Source organism: Chiloscyllium plagiosum, unplaced genomic scaffold, assembly GCF_037043375.1.
Source record: "Chiloscyllium plagiosum isolate Xiang-an unplaced genomic scaffold, Cpla_swu_hap1 HiC_scaffold_13, whole genome shotgun sequence".
NCBI classification, from domain to species: Eukaryota; Metazoa; Chordata; class Chondrichthyes; order Orectolobiformes; family Hemiscylliidae; genus Chiloscyllium; species Chiloscyllium plagiosum.
In genome coordinates, this window is record NW_028270151.1 from 12,034,905 (window position 1) to 12,054,122 (window position 19,218).

The 19,218-nt window shown below is 42.9% G+C and overlaps 1 long non-coding RNA gene across 1 annotated transcript; it reads left to right on the plus strand.

Moving 5' to 3' along the window:
• The first annotated feature begins 223 nt into the window (after window positions 1-223).
• Window positions 224-2,751, plus strand: LOC148148241 (uncharacterized). Its single transcript, XR_015758997.1, has 2 exons — window positions 224-351; window positions 2,239-2,751. It is a non-coding gene; the product is annotated as an uncharacterized LOC148148241 (long non-coding RNA).
• The last annotated feature ends 16,467 nt before the right edge of the window (window positions 2,752-19,218 follow it).

Below are 19,218 nucleotides of genomic sequence, written 5' to 3' on the forward strand. Positions count from 1 at the left end.
ACTCTTGTTCCTCCTCCACTATTCCTCCAGTTATCATTGACTATATGTTGTTTGCGGAAGCTTGCTGGAGACAAAATGCCCACTTAATTTACTTCAATCTAAGGGAGACAAGATTTCAGAAGCAGCACCTTGGTTACAAAGTGCTTTGGAATGTCCCGAAGTCATGTAAAAGTGAGATGTAACGTTAACCTCTTTTGCTGTCTTCAGGATTGGAGATGATACTGGAGAGCTGAAGTGTTAACAGGTGACCCAGCTCTCTGATCACCGCTGAAGCAAATGACACACACACATAGTGTGATCACTTCTCACCTCGGTCGGTACTTTGTAGGTTCAAGTCACACTCTCGCACAAGTAAGCACAAATTCTTGTCATGCAAGTGTAGTACTGAGGGAGAGGTTTTCAGATGATACCTTGGGCAGTGGCCTTGTCTGATCGATGTAAAAGATCATAGAATCCCTACAGTATGGTAGCAGGCCATTCAACCCATCGAATCCACGCTGATCCTTTGAAGAGCATCCTGCTCAAACCCATCCTAACCCTGTAACCCTGCATTTCCCATGGCTAATCCACCTAGTTTGCACATCCCTAGAACACTATGGGCAACTTAACACAGCCAATGCACCTTACCTGCACATCTTTGGACTGTGGGAGGAAACTAGAGTACCAGGAGGGGACCCATGCAGACACGGGGAGAATGTGCAAACTCCACACAGACAGTCACCCTAGGGTGGAAATCAAACCCAGCTCCCTGACGCTGTGAGCTAATCACTGAGTCACTGTGCCACCCCAAATTGCAGACACTATTCTGAAAATTGGAGAAGTTGTCCTTTGTTTCTTAGGTAACACTTGCCTCTCAATCAATATTGCAAATACCAAAGAATCTAATCATCATCGCTTTGCAATTTGTGGGTTTTTACTGTGCATAAATTGGCTTCCACATTTCCTGCAGTCCAACAGTGATAACACTTTTAAACAATGTAAATGTTTGCAAAGCACTTTGGAGATACTCAAAGATTATGAATGGTTCTATTTAAATGCAGATCTTTCATTATGCATGCATGGTGTGGAGCACGAAGCACTAGATCTAGTCTCACAATGTTGATAGACACTTATACAGCAAAAGCAGGATAGCACAGCAAATGCAGTACATCACCTGTCTGTTTATAAGTACCTCAGTTAAAGATTGAATCAAAGAGTTGCTGTGAAGTGACGAATTTATGATTTTATGCTGCTTAGGTTAAACATTTATCTGAGACAGTTAAAATGTAGCTGTGTGGCATAAAAACGATTTCCCTGGTGTTTCAGCTATATAATTACTGCAAATGCTGTCTTAAGTAAATGATGGCAGAGTGCAATAATTCTGTTGACTATTGTCCTCTAATACTACAGAACAAAGGCATTTGCTCATTTGTGCTCCCACAGTGATGACTACAAGTATACCATTAAGTTTTTGAAGCCATATATTCTATTCCCTGGTTAGTAGACTGAAAATGGAGAAAACTATACCTTGGTAATGTATGAGCGTAAGGTTGTGTATTGATTTGATGAGCACATATTTTTTGAAAAAAAGCAGATGTCATTTATTCTGCCTTGGTTGGTGTTCTGAAACTCAAATTACTCCTCTGACAGAGATTGGACGCAGGCAAACTATCACCATGTCTCAGTTATTAAATCATTTTGAACAGCCATCAACAATCCTCTTATTCCATCCCGCACTTCACTCCACAGCGACTGATTGCACAATACAGAGGCAAGTGTGGTCAGATTTTCCCTCCTCACTCACAGAGAAGAAGCACAGTTGTCCCCTCCTGACCAACCTAGATTGACTAAAATAAAGCAACTCTTGTTGTCCCGTCCCTGCATGATCAAACATCAGGAAGCTGCCAAACCTTACTGAGGGAGTGCAGTGAAAATCAAACTCTGCTATTCCTGGAGTCACCACAAAAGTCAAAAACCGTTTTGTTCGGTTTCCTCCTTTTTAGACTCAGTGCCATGGAAAGCATGGACCATGTTGCAGGTTAGGTGGATTGGCCAGGCTAAATTGTCTCTCGTGTCCAGGGATGTGCAGGCTAGGTAGGTTAACCATGGTGAATGCAGGGTTACAGGGAAGAGGGTAAGGGGCTGGTGCAATGTTTTTTGGAGGTTTAGTGCAGACCCAATGGGCCAAATAGCCTCATTGTGCGCTGTAGGGATTCTATGTTACTGAATTTAACAAAAATTATTATTTATTACAAATAGGTTCTAATTACAGAAAAGGTTGCATACGGCCTGGTATTGCAACCACTCTGGCCTGGACTGTAAGAAATTACTGAAGATGGTGTGCACAGCTCAGACCATCAAGGGAGCCAACCTCCCATCCATGGACTCCATTTACATGGCTCGTTACTGCGGAAAGGCTGTCAACATCATCATAGACCCATCGCATCCCAGTATTGATCTTCTATAACCTTCCATCAGGGAGAAGATACAGAAGCCTGAGCACATGCACCAGCAGATTCAGGGACAGCTTCTTCCCGGCTATTATTAGACTGATGAATGGATTCTCTAGCCTCAAATAATGCTGATCTGCCTATCGCTGATCTCACCTAGCATGTGCTCTGTATATTGTCACCTGAATGCCTCTAAGTCTTTTTGATCTGTACATCCTTGCTTATTATGATCTACCTGTACTGCTCGTCAATAAACCTTGTCATTGTACTTCAGTACATATGACAAAAAAATTAATCAAGCAATAAATAAACAACTAAGAATTTTCAATGTGTAATTCCATTCATTAAAACTCTGAGTCTCTTATAAAATTCCCTTTTACACATTCTGGCAGGGAAACAAATAAATGTTTGCTATAAGCAGAGGAAAAGACCAGGAAGCTTAGTGCTCCCTGTTCACAGCATTTGTTGAGATGATCTGAACATTGCTTCTTAATCTTCCTTCTTGAGATACTTCGCCCATTTGCAGAAGGCACAGGGGGACTGATTCATACTTGTAAAGGTCTTTGGGTAATCAATTAAAAATCACAGCCTATATCAACTGGAAAAGGGAAATAAATAAGTTATCTTCAGGCTTAAGATGCTTTTTACTGCAGAGCACAATCAGTTCCTTCTCCTCAAGAGGAATGATGGTTCCTAAACATCTCATCCCAAATGGCTCAGCTCCCTGGGAGTCAATCATGAAACTGTTGGCAGGCAGAAAGCCTTTGTCCTCAATAGCCAGTTACTAGTTCATGAACCAGTCAGCTATTTATTGTTAGCCAAAGCTACATTCATGCAAACCCATTGGCTCCAGCTCATCTGCAGATCAAGCTTCTACTATTTGCGTGAACAAGCAACTGTGTAAACAGCACTTACAATGAGCATCTGGTCATTTGCCTTTCAAAACTGCCATAATCCTTGGCTTTAAACCAGCTTTTTCCCCATTTCAGTTCACTATCAAATACACAGAAAGACAGAGGAAAAAAAATATTCTTTATAATGGTGCCATCAAGATGTGTCAGTATGCTTCAGATATTAACCAATCCTCTTGGAAAGTAAAACAAGATGAAATGATGGGAACTGTTTTGTCAATGTGTGAAGGATGAGAAAAGTTTCTCGAAATCAGAAAAGAAAGAATTTATTTCTCTATCTGAAGGAAGGTGGACGTTAGGAAGGAGGAACTATCAATGTTGAGGTATAACATAATAAATTATAGGAGAACATTAAGAAAATTGTGGAAATAGCAAATTGTAGGCAAATAAAGTTCACACAGATAAATGTGAGCTTGCATATTATGGTAAGAAACCGAGGGTGTCATATATTAGTTGGAATGTGCAAATTCAGCTGGACTAGTGCAGACACACCAATCACGAAAAGTCGCACTATAGGTTAACAGAACACTAAAAATCAAACCAAGCACTAGGCTCTACTGCCAAAGGAATCAAATTAAAAAGTACGAATGTTATGATAAAATTGTATCACAGCTAGAACACTGGGAATAGTTTTGGGGCCCTTATTGGGAAAGATACACTAGCATTGGAGGCAGACCAGAGAAAGCTCACTCGGCTGATCTCAGGTATGGCAGGATTGGCTTGAAAGGAGAAGTTGAGTCAGTTGGGCCTGTTCACATTGAAATTCAAAAAAACTGAGAGATAATCTTATTGAAACGTACAAGGTTATTAGCAGACTTGACAGGGTAGATGTGGATGAGTTGTTTCCCCTTGTGGAAGAGGTTAGGACCTGAGGGCATCATCACAGATGATTGAATATTTAAGACAGAGATGAGGAGGAATTTCTTCTCTCAAAGGTAGTGAGGTGGAGTGTCAAGGCTGGGATTGCATACACTGAGATAGCTAGGGAATCAAGACTTGTAAGGAAAAGGCAGGAAAGTGGAGTTGACAATCATTAGATCAGTCATGAACTCAGTGATTAACAGAGCTAACTTGATGGACTGAATGGCTTACTTCTGCTCCTATGTCTTATGCTCCTATGTTCCAATCTTGGTTAATCCACATTTACATTAGGGTATTTCTGGTTGCTTTACAAAATGCAGCTCAAGGCTCAGGAGAAGAAGCAGAGAAAAATTACAAGGGTTTGCATTGGAAAACGTGCAGAGGAGATTTACCAGGATGTTGCCTAGTCTGGGGGGAGGGTCTCATGGGGAAAGGCTGAGAGATTTGCGTCTGTTCTCATTTGAGAGAAGAAGGCTAAGAGGGGATTTGATCGAGACGTACAAGATGATCAGAGGATTTGATAGAGACGTACAAGATGATCAGAGGATTAGATAGGGTAAGACAGTGAAAGTCTTTTTCCTAAGATGATGACGTCAGCTTGTACGAGGGGGCATAGCTACAAATTGAGGGGTGATAGATTTAAGACAGATGTCAGAGGCAGGTTCTTTACTCAGACAATGTTAAGGGCATGGAATGCCCTGTCTACTGATGTAGTTTAACTCAGCCACATTAGCACATGGATGATGATGGGATAGGTGGGGGATGGGCTTAGATTAGTTCACAGGTCGGTGCAACATCGAGGGCCGAAGAGCTTGTTCTGCGCTGTATTGTTCTATGTTCTATGAAAACAGACCCAGTGAGATTGTCTTTACTTTCCATTGAAAAGACAAAGTTGGGGTTTGACCTAATAGAGCTCTTTAAAATTACATAAGTTTTGATAGAATGGATATAGATGGAATGACTCCTCCAATGGGGAAGATATAGCTAGAAGGCATCCAAAGAAGATGGTAACTAGGAAAACTAACAGGGAATTTCAGAAGAACAGTTATTATCCAAAAATGGTGAGATTGTAGAACAGATTGTGGCCTGTTACTGTGCATTATATCTTATGTTGTCCTATATTACTATGACCAGTGACAGTTTGATGACATATATGATAGCTCAAATTCTACACCATTAAGGATCTCATTGTGGCTGGCAACAGCATACCATTCCTTGGTGCCTTAATAACTTGCCATTCTCATAAGTGCAGATAGACCAAAATATGTGGTATAGTGGACAGTGAAAAAGGTTACCTCAGTGTACAACAGGAATTTGATCAGATGGGCTGATGGGTTGAGGAGTGGTGGATGGAGTTTAATTTAGATAAATGCGAGGTGCTGTATTTTGGAAAGGCAAATCAGGGCAGGACTTATACACTTAATGATAAGGTCCTGGGGAGTATTGCTGAACAAAGTGACCTTGGGGTACAGGTTTGTAGATCATTGAAAGTGGAGTTGCAAGTAGACAGGGGAGTGAAGAAGGTGTTTCGTACATTTGACTTTATTGGTCAGAGCGTTGAGTATAGAAGTTGGGCGATCATGTTGTGACTGCATAGGACATTGGTTTGGCCACTTTGGAAAGACTGTGTCCAGTCCTGGTCTCCCTGCTATAGGAAAGATGTTCTGAAACTTAAAAGAGTTCAGAAAGATTTACAAGGATATTGCCAAGGTTGGAGGGTTTGAGCTATAGGGATAGGCTTGATAGGCTGAATAGGCTGGGGCTACTTTCCCTAGAGCATTGGAGGCAGAGGGTTGGCCTTATAGAGTTTTATAAAATCATAAGGGGCATGGATAGGGTGAGCAGCTAAGGTCTTTTCACCAGAGTTGGGGAGTCCAAAACTGGAGTGCATAGGTTTAAGGTGGGAGGGGAAAGATTTAAAAGGGATCTAAGGAGCAATGTTTTCATGCACGGGGTGGTATAGAATGAGCTGCCACAGGAGGTGCGGCGGGGGGGGGTTAGTACACATACAACACTTAAAAGGCATCTGGATGGGCATATGAAGGGTTTGGAGGGATATGGGCCAAATGCTGGCAAACAGGACTAGATTAATTTAGGATATCTGGTTGAGTGGATGAGTTGGACCGAAGCGTGTTTCCATGCTATATATCTTTATGACTCCATGACTCTAAGTAGATTTGTTTGACAGTTTGAGGAGATGATAGATGTGTGAGCTTACTGAGAACACTTATCTACTCTCTCTGATGTCCCTCGTCGCTCACCTGAGACAGAATAACTTTGCTTTGTATCTGTGACTTGCTCTTGAATACTCCTACCAACGACATCACATTTTTGGACAATAGTCTAGGAATTAACTTTGACAATATTAACAAGTAAATTCTTAACAAATTTTCTTAGCAGTTTTCATTGGCTACTAAAGCTGACCTGTCCTTTTAAATAAATTTTGTTTAATCTTCATCACATTTCCAAGCAACTTATTTTGGGTGCGACATAAATGATGAATCAGTTATCAGGCTCAATATATTTTAGTGTATTAATTGCATTCAAAGATATTCAATCTGCCTGAAGTTTTAAATAATAACAACTTCTTAAGGCTTTATGTCCAATTTGGAAATTGGATGTGTGTTCATCCCCAGCTGAACTGTTAAAAAACAAAAGAACTATAGATGCTGTAAATCAGAAACAAAAACCGAAATTGCTGGAAAAGTTCAGCAAATCTAGCAGAATTGTGGAGAGAAATCAGAATTAACATTTCGGATTGAATGACCCTTCCTCAGAACTGTAGTTGGCTACATCAAAGTAGTGCTGTTACCTTATATTTAGGCACCCAAACCTTTCTGCTTTCCCCAAAGCCACACTATACTCATCCAATATTCATTTGCTCCAAGCCAAAACTCTTCTGCTCCCACACAAAACCCAACTGACCCCTTCCAAAATGATGATCATTCTCCCCAAAACAGATATCACCCTAAACCATACCAAACTCAATTCTGCCCATGTCACTCAAAACCTCACTGCTCCCACCCAAAACCCTTTTGCTTCAATTGAAACCCTACTATCTGCATCCAAAACCGTATTGACCCCAACCCAAATCCTGCACAGCCTACCCGAAACCCAACTGACGCTACATAAAATCCGAATTGCATTGTGCATGGAAGTGTTCATTTCCAAACAGATGGAAATTTCTCTGAGTATCTATCACAGAATCTTTCATGTTTTTCAAAGTATTTTTATATTCATTTGAAATGCTATAATTTGCCAGTGACTGTAAAGATCTTTAAATTCAAACACATAGCCCCTTAGGAAACCTATTCTTTCCTCTGAATTTTAAAACTAGACCAGCCGTACTACATTTAATTATAGAGCTTTTGGCTGATTCAACAACCTTTAATTTTTGTGTCATCTCAGAGCACAGAGTTTAATGAGTTCAGGAGACACAGTCACATATTCAAGATTTTACATGAGAAATACAAGGGTTACAAAGGCTATTGAAAGGCTGCAACCTTACCAGGCAATAATACACATTGAATGAGCTCATGAAAATGCACAAACATTTCACGTTGTTTAAAAGTGACACCAGTTCAGGTATGTTTTGGAATTTATAAAAGAGAATACAAATTATATAACAAAACCATTTAGCCTGTCTGTCACGACAAGCAGGTAGGCACTCATCAAGGAACAGTAACTTTAATCAGAATAGCAGCAAAAGATATTCAGACCATATGCTGTAAGAGATATATATAATATGGCTACAAACAATTATACAAGGCAAAATGAATGGAATCAAATATTACATCCATTACAAAACTGAGGATCAACCTACCAAATAAAAGAATATACTACATCCCTTCATTCTTCTTACTTCCCTCCATCATAAGGTCAGAAGTGGGGTGTTCGCCAATGACTGCACAACATTCAGCACCACTCGCAACTCCTCAGACACTGAAACAGTCCAGGTTCAAATGCAACAGGATCAGGACAATATCCAGGTTTGTGCTGACAAATGGCAAATAACATTCATGCCACACAAAGGCCAGGAATATGACTATCACCAATAAGAGACAACTTAACCATGCTGACAATGTCGCTATCACTGAATTCTCCACTATCAACATCCGGGGATTAGCATGGACCAGAAACGTGACTGGACTCACCATATATATAGTAGCTATAGGAGTAGGTCAGAGTCTAGGGATATTACAGAGTGTAATTCACCTTCTGACTCCCCAGAATCTGTGCACCATCTACAAGGCAAAGTCAGGAGTGCAATAGAATTCTTCCTATTTGCCTGAATGGGTGCAGCTCCAACAACAATCGAGAAGCTTGACACCATCCAATCCAATTGATTAGCTCCACATCAACAAGCATCCAATCTTTTAACCAGTGAAGCTCAGTAGCAGCAGTGCATACCATCTACAAGATGCACTGTAGAAATTCATCGAAGATTCTCAGAGACCACCTTCGATACCCCACCACTTCTATCTAGAAGGACAAGGGTATCAGGTACATAGGAACATCATCACCTGCAAGATCCCCTCCAAGCCACTCACTATCGTGGCTTAGAAATATATCAGTTTCTTCAGTGTTACTGGACCAAAATCCTGGAATTCCCTCCTGAATGGCATTGTGGGTCTTCCTACAGCACATGGATTGCTGTGGTTCAAGATGTTAGTTCACCACCACCTTCTCAAGGACAACTAGGGATGGACAATAAATGGTAGCCCAGCCAGCAATGCCCACATCCCATGACAGTATACAAGAAATGTATTATCAGTCAACGTTCCTCTTACAAATCAGAGAATTGTACAATAATAAAATGAGAAAGAGGCTATTTGGCCCATCGAAACTGTACCACATAACTGAGTTAGTCTCACTCTTCATCTCTTCCCTCATAGATCTGTATTGTTTCCATCTTAAAATATTATCCAAATGTAAAGTAAATAAAGGTACCGTTGTCACGGTTGATCTTTCTCTGCACCTTCTCTGTAGCTGTAACACTACATTCTGCATTCTGTTGTATTACCCTGATGCAGTTATGTATGGTGGGATCTGCCTGGATCGCACGCAAAACCATACTTTTCATTGTTTCTCAGTACATGTGACAATAATAAGTCAAATCCTAACAAACTATATGGCTGCTTCCTCATGAGAGAGAGCTAGTGGTTGTTTAATTAACCTAAGGTTTACTATGCACCATGCAAGTGGAATGACTGACAAGGAGAGTCCTTCACAGTCACATCAGCTGATGCAGGAACTGAGCCCACATTTCAGTGGTCACTCTACATTGCAGACCAGCTGTCTAACCAACTCAGCAAACTGACCTCTTCATGTTTGCACTGCTACAGCATTGCTTCAGAAACTCACAGGCTAAAGTTGCACCTATATAGTACCTTTGACCAAACATCTCATGGAGCTTTACTGGAGGGTTATAAGACAAAAATAAAATCACTGAGCCATTAAGGGAGATACAAAAGTTGCTACTGTCCCAGAGGAACATAAGCTACTGTCTCATTAGAGTTGGTAATTGGTGGTGAGTTTAACCACAGGGTCAATACAAATCCAACATAGGGATGAGAAGGAGGAGCCTCGATGTGGATGTCAGCACATATGAAAATTGAACCAATCACTGTTTCCTATACTATGTAAAAACCAACTATCCAGCCAAATGAGCTAACTAACACCCCACCAAACAAAAGAGATACTGAGATGGTTGTTCAAAGCTTGGCATGGGAGTATCTGTAAAGAGGAAGGAGAGAAAGAACTATTTCAGGAAAGTTAAAAATCGCACAATACCAGGTTATAGCCCAACAGGTTTATTTGGAAGCACTTAGCTTTCAGAACACTGCTCCTTTAGCACTCTGAAAGCTAGTGCTTCCAAATAAACCTGTTGGACTATAACCTGATATTGTGCGATTTTTAACTTTGTCCACCCCAGTCCAATCACCGGCCATCTCCAAATCATGACTATTTCAGGAAAGAATTCCTTATCTTAGGATCCAGGCGGCTAAAGTAAACAAAACTGGGAATATACAAAGATCACAACTGAATGAGGATAGCAGTCTCAGAGGGTTGCATGTAAAGTTATCAAATACTCTCCAAGCACTTGCCAAAACCAATATTTTCTTCTTTCTGAAGCAATTTTATTGTTTGAAATCTCACTGGCTGGAATAATTTTCAACCTCTCTGTGGTTAGAAACAAAAAATGCCAAAGAAATCCAGCAGATCAGGTAGCATCTGTTGAAAGAGAGGAACAGTGTTAATGTTTCAAGTCCAATAGGATTTTACTTCAGTTTTGTAGAAGAGTTGTATTGGACTCAAAATAGTAACTTACTTTTCCCCTCCACAGGTACTGCCAGACCTGAATTTCTCCAACAGTCTGCTCTTATTTTAAATTTCCACATCTGTTCCATTTTGCTTTTATTCCCAGAAAAGCTGATAACTTGATTATAATACAAACCACGCCATCAAAAATGTCAAAATTGGCAGTTTCTACGTTAGTGGGGAGACACCCCATCAAGTTCCTCCCCAGTTAATGACACTGAAAACAATCTCTAGGTCCTGTGCCAAATGGTTTGTGCTACATATAAGATTCTTAGGGAACTTGACAGGTTCGTTGAAGAAAGGTTGTTTCCCTTGGAGGAGAGTCCAGGATCAGAGGGTATCGTCTCAGAGTAAGGGATCACCCATCGAAGACAGAGATGAGGAGGAATTCTTTAGAGTCATAGAGATGTACAGCACAGAAACAGACCCTTCAGTCCAACCCGTCCATGCCGACCAGATATCCCAATCCAAACTAGTCCCACCTGCCAGCGCCTGGCCCATATCCCTCCAAACCCTTTCTATTCATATACCCATCCAAATACCTTTTAAATGCTGTAAATGTACCAGCCTTCACCACTTCTTCTGGCAGCTCATTCCATACACACAACACCCTCTGCGTGAAAAAGTTGCCCCGTAGGTCTCTTTTATATCTTTCCCCTCTCACCCTAAAGGTGTGAATCTGTGGGAATTCTTAACCACAGTGGACTATTGATGCTGGGTTATTCCATACATTCAAGGCTGAGATAGATTTTTAATCGCCGAAGGAATTAAGAGTCATGTGAAAAGGCAGGAAAGTGAAATTGAGGATTCTCAGAACAACCATGATCTCAGTCAATGGTGGAGCAAACTCATGGATGGCGTGGCCTACTTCTGTTCCTTTGTCTTCCATGTTTCAACCAATCCACAGTTTCTCATATTCCTGAATTACCTCAAGCCTATAGACAATGTTCACGTATGCTTTCAGTGTCAAGCCATTGGCTCCAAAGATGTTGTGTTATCTTCAAAAACATCCAGTCATCTGCTCCCTGTTGTGTGTACAAAATTCTCCTCACTGGGTTTGATAATAGCTCAATTATAAATTCTCATCCTCACTTTCAAATCATTTCACAGTTTTGCCCCTCACTATTTCGAAATTCTTCTGAGCTATATACGCTTTCAAGGCGTCTGCTTTCGGCTGGCACAGTGACTCAGTGGTTAGCACTGCTGCCTCACAGCACCAGCACCAGGGACCTGGGTTTGATTCCAGACTCGGGTGACCTGTGTGGAGTTTGCACATTCTCCCCGTGTCTGCGTGGATTTCCTCCGGGTGCTCTGGTTTCCTCCCACACGCCAAAGATGTGCAGTTTAAATAAATTGGCCATGCTAAATTGCCCGTAGCGTTCAGGGATGTGTAGGGGGATGGGATATTCTTCAGAGGGTCGGTGTGGACTTGTTGGGCCAAATGGCCTGTTTCCACATGTAGGGATTCTATGATGATCCTATCATCTTGCACATCTTCAATTTTAATCACTCTAACATTGTGGCTACTATTGTGAGGAAGTAGACAGGGATGGGTGCAGCTTCCCTTCAATCTGCTTTAGCCATTATCTCTGTAATTCCTCCCCTAACCTCTCAAACTGCACTTTAGAATATTCCTTCAAACTTACATTTCCGACCCAGCCTTTGGTCATCTGTCCTAAAATTTACCCACTTTGATCATTAATGGTCTTTTGAAACACCTGGAACATTTTGCTGTGCTAACAGTAACACATAATTGTATGTTGTTGGAATTTTTAAGGTTACAATAAATGAAGCACATGTGTATGTACCATCCAGTCTGAGGCCGGGATTGCTTCCTGAATATGTGCCATCAAGATTCCAAAAAGATCCTGGGAATCAATGGCACATGTCATGATGTTTAGACACCATGCTGTATTTAAGAAGAGGCCATATCACTGGGTCAAAAACCTGGAACTCCATATCGACCAATGCTGTACCATCACTGTGCAAATTCCAGATAGTCAAGACAGCTCGTCATTATCACATCGAAACATAGAAAATAGGAGCAGCTGAACCATGCTGCCCTTAAACTCAATTAAACAATCCAGTCTCTCTTCACACATCTGTTCATTCCCTTCCAATGGACAATAAATTCTCGTCTTGCTAACAGTGTCCACTTGCGAAGAATATCTGTTCAAAAAACTACCTGTATGATAGTATTGCTTATGCATAAAGGGCAAGGGACTGATACTAAGCCAGTTCCGTGCCTCTGTCATTAACACTCTTTTGTGCAATGATCAACATGTGATATTGCACTTAACAGGCTCAGTGGAGTTATTGAAGCTAAACAGGGGATAGGGAATTTGACAGCAGATCTCAAGAATCAATCATTTATTATTCAATCATAGAATCCCAACAGTATAGAAGCAGGCCATTTGGTCCATCAAGTCCACAGCAACACTCTGAAGAGCATCCCATCCAGATCTGTAACCCTGCATTTCCCATGGCTAATCCACCTAACCTGCACATCCCTAGACACTATGGGCAATTTAGCATGGCTAGTTCACTTAACCTGCACAGCTTTGGACTGTGGTCAGAAACCAGAGCACCCAGAGGAAACCTGGGGAGAATGTGCAAACTTCACACAGACAGTCATCCAAGGCTGGAATCGAACACGGATCCCTGGTGCTATGAAGCAGCCATACTAACCAATGAGCCACTGTGCCAATTTGTTCATGAATATTCAGCCCATTCCTTGCAACCAGCTCTCCAGGTCATTTTCAATTTGTGCTGTGGTGTTGGCTGTTTATGGCACTAAACCAGGGGAAAAAGAAACACACGCAAACTCCTTCAGAGTTTCATCAAGACCAGCACCTGATTCTCTTCACTCCATCCTTGAAAGGACTCCACTGCTTGGAGATGAACCCCCACGAAAATAATACACTCTTTCTGCAATCTGTGAAAGAAATGTTGACTTCTACCTTTTTGTACATCCAGAACCAAAAGCAATAGTCCACATTTAGCTTTTATTAAGAAATAAATGTTGATTAAATATGAAGCATGATGTTCTATCTTGCACTAATGTGAGATAAATAAAGTAAGCCAGTTAATCATTGAGCTTTTCAGATCATTGGTTCTTCCAGCAACCACTGAAATCACCAAAACATTTGCTTACCAGGTCTGGAGGTAGAGACTGCCACCGAATCAGAACAGAAGAATTAAAAATTTCTGTTAAAAAAAATCGTCAAAAACGCAGAGCGTCACTGTATCTTCCAAGTCTTTTCTATAAATCATAAGACTAAGTGGTATTCCCCAATGAATTGCCTTTCAGTTGAGCAATGGGAGGTATATCGAGCTGCAGTAATTGACCTTGCCAGATCTTCAGGGTATCATCTATCAGTTTTTGAAGTTAATACATGATGCAAGGAACTGTACAAAGAGCAGGAACTTCCACTTGGTTCTGGCGATAGGGGATAAACATTTCTCCTTTCTCTGCTATATATGACAGTTAACCCAGAATCCTGATGGCAAGGTGACTAGAATACAAAGAGTTTGAAACCATGCTTCAGCAATGTGAAGCCTTGGTGAAAGTGAAGATTGCTGATGCCGGAGATTAGATTCAAGATTAGAGTGGTGCTGGAAAAGCACAGCAGGTCAGGCAGCATCCAAGGAGCAGGAAAATCGACGTTTCGGGCAGATTTTCGGGCAGCTCCTTGGAAGCTACCTGACCTGCTGTGCTTTTCCAGCACCACTTTACGTGAAGCCTTGGTTTGGCTTCACCTGGAATATCACAAGCAGTTCTGGGCAGAATATTCTAAGAAAGATATATTAGGCTTGAATGCAAGTTTATCAAAATGATACCTACACTCCAAGGATTAAATTACAGAGAGGTATTAGACTGACATGACACTTTGTTGGGTTCCTTGTAAACAGTATTGCGGGTGTACTGACATTGTTTAAGATGGCAGCTCACCATTACCTACTCAAGGACAATTAGTGATATCAATAAATGTTGGCCAAGCCAATGATGCCCATATCTAGGAATGAATTAAGAGAAAAAGAAACAAAATTGTACTCCTTGAAATTTAGAAGACAAGGAATTATTTAGCTAAAGCTTTCAAGACAATAAGGCAAACAGTTGGAGATGGAGTAGATGGAGAGAATCTATTTTTTATTGACTAAGGTTGCTAGGACTAAGGGAGTATACTCAAAAGTTAGAGATAGATTTTACATGGGTGGTCGAAGGTTGATCACCCTTCCAACAATTGCGAGTTTAATTCTTAATTTAAATGTGAGATTGATAGGTTTTGGACCATCGAAGTCATTAATGGATATACAACCAAGCTGGGTAAATTGAATCACATCACAGATCGGCTATGATTTCGTGAAATGGTGGAAGAAGTGGGACAGGTTAAAGAACAAAGAACAAAGAAAATTTACAGCTCAGGAACAGGCCCTTCAAGCCTGAGCCAATTCAAATGTACTGTCTAAACCTGTCGGTCAATTCCTAAGCATTTGTATCCCTCTGCTCCCCACCTACTCATGCATCTGTCCAGACGCATCTTAAATGAATCTACCGTGCCTGCCTCTACCACCTCTGCTGGCAACGTGTTCCAAACACCCACCACCCTCTGTGTGAAGTATTTGCCACGTGCATCCCCCTTAAACTTTCCACCTCTCACCTTGAAAGCATGACCTCTCGTTATTGAATCCTTCACCCTGGGAAAAAGCTTGTCTCTATCCATCCTGTCTATACCCTTCATGATTTTGTAAACCTCAATCAGGTCCCCCCTCAATCTCGAGGCATTGATGACTGTATCGGCGCTGCCTCGTGCTCCCATGAGGAGGTCGAACAGTTCATCCACTTTACCAACACCTTCCACCCCAACCTCAAATTTACCTGGACCGTCTCAGACTCCTCCCTCCCCTTCCTAGACCTCTCCATTTCTATCTTGGGCGACCGAATCAACACGGACATTTACTATAAACCGACCGACTCCCACAGCTACCTAGACTACACCTCCTCCCACCCTGCCCCCTGTAAAAACCCCATCCCAATTCGCAATTCCTTCGTCTCCGCCGCATCTGCTCCCAGGAGGACCAGTTCCAAAACCCTACAACCCAGATGGCCTCCTTCTTCAAAGACCGCAATTTCCCCCCAGACGTGATCAACGATGCTCTCCACCGCATCTCTTCCACTTCCCGCTCCTCCGCCCTTGAGCCCCGCCACCAATCGCCACCAGGACAGAACCCCACTGGTCCTCACCTACCACCCCACCAATCTCCATGTACATCGTATCATCCGTCGTCATTTCCGCTATCTCCAAACGGACCCCACCACCAGCGATATATTTCCCTCCTCTCCCCTATCAGCGTTCCGAAAAGACCACTCCCTCTGTGACTCCCTCGTCAGGTCCACACCCCCCACCAACCCAACCTCCACTCCCGGCACCTTCCCCAGCAACCGGAAGAAATGCAAAACTTGTGCCCACACCTCCCCCCTTACTTCCCTCCAAGGCCCTAAGGGACACTTCCACATCCGCCACAAATTCACATGCATCTCCACACACATCATCTATTGCATCCGCAGCACCCGATGTGGCCTCCTCTATATTGGGGAGACAGCCTGCCTACTTGTGTAACGTTTCAGAGAACACCTCTGGGACACCCGGACCAACCAACCCAACCACCCCGTGGCTCAACACTTCAACTCCCCCTCCCACTCCACCAAGGACATGCAGGTCCTTGGACTCCTCCATCGCCAGACCAAAGCAACACGACGGCTGGAGGAAGAGCGCCTCATCTTCCACCTAGGAACCCTCCAACTACAAGGAATGAACTCAGATTTCTCCAGTTTCCTCATTTCCCCTCCCCTCTCCTTGTCTCAGTCCCAATCCTCGAACTCAGCACCACCTTCCTAACCTGCAATCTTCTTCCTGACCTCTCTGCCCCCACCCCCACTCCGGCCTATCACCCTCACCTTAACCTCCTTCCACCTATCGCATTTCCAATGCCCCTCCCCCAAGTCCCTCCTCCCTACCTTTTATCTTAGCCTGCATGGCACACTTTCCTCATTCCTGAAGAAGGGCTCATGCCCAAAACGTCGATCTCCTGCTCCTTGGATGCTGCCTGACCTGCTGTGCTTTTCCAGCAACACATTTTCAGCGCTAACCACTAGCATACTCAACACAGCTTCCCTACTTATGCCAACGTGATCCAGACTAATCAAACTTCTATCTCTAATCTCAAGATTCATCATGTTCCTCTCCTCAGTGAACACTGATGCAAAGTAATCATTCAGAATCTCACCCATTCTCTCAGGTTTGGCACACAGCCTTCCTTCGTTATCTTTTAGTGGACCAATCCTTTCTCTAATTACCCACTTGCTTCTTATCTAAGATTAAAATGCTTTGGGATTTTCCTTAATTCTGCTTGCTAAAGCTATTTCATGACCCCTTTTAGCCCGCTTGATTCCTCGTTTAAGACTTGCCCTACTCTTCCAATATTCCTCCAGGGCACGTTCTGTTCTTAGCTGCCTAGACCTTATGTACTCTTCCCTTTTCCTCTTGGCTATTTGTACAATTTCTCCCGTTATCCACAGTTCATGAATCTTGCCCTTCCTATCCTTTGCCTTCAACGGGACATGCCTATCCTGCACTACTGTTAAACTATTTTTGAAAGCCTCCCACATGTCAAATGTGGACTTCCCTTCAAACAGCTGTGTCCAATCCACATTTCCCAGCTCCTGCCTAATTTTGATATAATTGGCCTTGGCCCAGTTTAGTACTCTTCCCTTAGGACCACTCTCTTCTTTATCTATGAGTATTCTAAAACTTACCGAATTGTGTTCACTGTTCCCAAAGAAATCCCCCACCGCAACTTCTACTACCTGTCCTGGCTCATTCCCAGTATCAGGTCCAATATGGCCCCTTCACTCGTTGGACTATTGACATACTGCTCTAGAAAACTCTCCTGGACGTTTCGTACAAATTCTACTCCATCCAGACCTCTGACGCTAAGTGTATCCCAGTCAGTGTTGGGAAAATTAAGATCTCCCATCACCACTACCCTATTGCCTCTACATATTTCCATAATCTGTTTACCTATTTGTTCTTCTACCTCACGCTGTTGGGAGGTCTGTAATACAGCCCCAATAATGTAACTGCACCCTTCTTATTTCTCAGCTCCACCCATAATGTCTCACTACCCAAGACCTCCATAGTGTCCTCCTTTAGCACAGCCGTGATATCGTCCCTGACCAGCAATGCAACTCCACCCCCCTCTTTTACTTCCCTCCCTGTCCTGTCTGAAGCGTCTATATCCTGGAACATTTAGTTGCCAATCATCATGCCCTTCCTTCAACCAATCATCATGCCCTTCCCTATTGTGATGGCAATAACATCATACTCCCAGGTACTAATCCAAGCTCTAAGTTCATCTGCCTTACACACTATACTCCTTGCAGTAAAGTAGATGCATTTCATGCCACCAGTTTGTTTGCGCTCATCTGCTCTCTGCCTATTCTTCCCTTTATTAATGTTATCTTCATAATTCTTACAGTCCGTAGCCTCCACCTCGCTGCCTACTTGTTTTCTCTTCTGGTTCCCAGCCCCCTGCGACATTAGTTTAAAACCGTCCCCATCAGCAGTAGCAAGAACTCCCCCAAGAACATTGGTTCCGGTCTGGTTCAGATGTAAACCGTCCCTTTTGTAATAGACCCACCTTCCCCAGAACCGGTCCCAATGTCCAACAAATCTGAACCCCTCCCTCCTACACCATCTCTCAAGCCACGTGTTCATCCTGCCTATTTTTTCATTTCTACGCTGGATCGCACGTGGCGCTGCTAGTAATCCCGTGATCACCAACTTTGAGGTCCTTCCCTTTAACTTCTCTCCTAGCTCCCTGAATTCTTCTTTCAGGACCTCATCTCATTTTCTACTTATATCGTCGGTGCCTATATGCACCAAGACAACTGGCTGTTCACCCTCCCCTTTTAGAATACCCTGCAGCTGATTGGTGACATCCCTGACCCAAGCACCTCAGAAGCAACATACCATCCGGGAGTCCCGTTTTCAGCCACCAAACCGCCTATCTACTCCCCTCACAATAGAATCCTCTATGACTATGGCACTGCAAGTCTTTTTCCTGCCCTTCTGAACAGCAGTGCCCACCACGGTGCCATGATCTTGACAACTGCTGCCCTCCCCTGGTGAGCCATCTCCTCCAACAGTATCCAAAACGGTATACCTGTTTTGGAGGGAGATGACCGCAGGGGACACCTGCACTGCCTTCCCACTCTTTCTCTGTCTTTTGGTCACCCATTCACTGTCTCCCTCAGCAATTCTAACCTGCAGTATGACCAGTTCACTAAACATACTATCCACGACCTCCTCAGTATCGCGGCTGCTCTACAGTGAGTCCATCCACAGCCCCAGAGTCGTCATGCGGTCAAACAACAGCTGCAGCTGGACACACTTCAGGAACGTCAGACAAGTTCCTAAGCTCCCACATCAAGCAAGGGTCACATGCCATGGGTCTGAGGTCCCCTGCCATTGTAAGCTTAGCTTTATATGAACTAACTAAACCCAAACAATGCACTTAACTAAATGAAAAATAAAGATAAGAAATAAAAGCCTTATCTTACAGGGTCTTTTTCTTCCGGTTACGGGGGGGTGTGGGGGGGGGGGGGGCAAGGGGGTGGGGAGGGAGATACTGCA